Source organism: Nanorana parkeri, unplaced genomic scaffold (assembly GCF_000935625.1).
Source record: "Nanorana parkeri isolate BGI_ZX_2015 unplaced genomic scaffold, ASM93562v1 scaffold1946, whole genome shotgun sequence".
Classification (NCBI taxonomy): Eukaryota; Metazoa; Chordata; class Amphibia; order Anura; family Dicroglossidae; genus Nanorana; species Nanorana parkeri.
Genome location: NW_017308214.1, coordinates 88,471 through 89,646, shown reverse-complemented (window position 1 = coordinate 89,646; position 1,176 = coordinate 88,471). Strand labels below are relative to the sequence as shown.

At 48.3% G+C, this 1,176-nt stretch overlaps 1 protein-coding gene across 1 annotated transcript in view; it reads left to right on the top strand.

Annotated features, from left to right (window-relative positions):
- Nucleotides 1-1,176, top strand: part of LOC108800178 (disks large homolog 3-like) — a 33,441-nt gene that overhangs the window by 1,257 nt on the left and 31,008 nt on the right. The gene's annotated exons all lie outside the window — the stretch shown is intronic.

Below are 1,176 nucleotides of genomic sequence, written 5' to 3'. Positions count from 1 at the left end.
GGGGAAACCTTTTTTGTGGCTGGAGCTTGCATTCCAATGTTACTGATGGAAAGGACAGAAGGATGTGAATTTTGGGGTGTAAATGGTGTCAGCCGCACAGGATGAGGGTCATGCTGCACATGAGGTTATCTGATGTTACAATGAATGAGACGCTTCTCTTGCTGAGTGAGGTCACGCTGCCATTGAATGAGACTGCTCCGCCACTCCTGGGACTGCTGACGTTTTTTTGGGATAAGATAACGTGCGTTAAATGTATTCATCATAAGTAGAAGGTGAGACATTGAAAACACGTTACAGGTACTCCGGGCCTGATTCATCAAGCTGCAACACAAGCACAAGTACTCAAGCTATGTTAAAATGGGCCCTTCACCAATGTTCTCCTAAGTCAGTGACGGTTCTCCTTCATCCGGATCATAGTATATATGTAAAAAATAAATCAGGGCAACTGGACTTACTGTATTTTTCTTGAAGATGTTTCGCTGGCCTTTCCGACCAGCTTTCTCAATTCAGAAATGGCCTGAAATTCAGAAGCTAGTCTGATGACCCGCAAAACGTCTTCAAGAAGAATAGAGCAAGTGCAGTGGCCTTGATTTATTTCTCCTAAGTCACTTTAGCATGCCTTATAGTACCTGATATCGCAGCTTGATGAATCGGGCCCAGAGAGAAGCCTGGACCAGAAGAATCGTATTCAACAGGTGACCCCCCTTCCCCCAATCACATCATGGAACTAGTCCACAAAGGCAGAGACGCCCCACTGCCCATGACCTCCTTGAGCACCCCAGTTGTGTCTCGTCTGTTGAGAATTTGAGAATGTGCTTTAAATTCAGACATTTTGTCGTGTGCATTAGCCCACCAAAACCCCGTACCTTCCTCCCCCCCACCGACCAGTGCCCGGATCTGTGTGTGTATGTACAATCGTCGTCGTCTCATGAGCTCTCCGGCGATGTGTGACGGTGGGCTCAGCTCGGAGGGAGTTGACGTTCTTCCTGCATTACCATCTCAGTGTGCTGATAAAATGGACGGAGTCATCTTGGTGCTGTAAAATGGAGGCTGAAGAAGAGGACAGAACCCGGGCAGAGGGGCTGACATCTACCTCCCCCCCTCCCCCGATCCTTCACCCCAAATCACAAACCTATCACCCGGTATACAGCTATATACCTGCAGTGACTGGAGGCC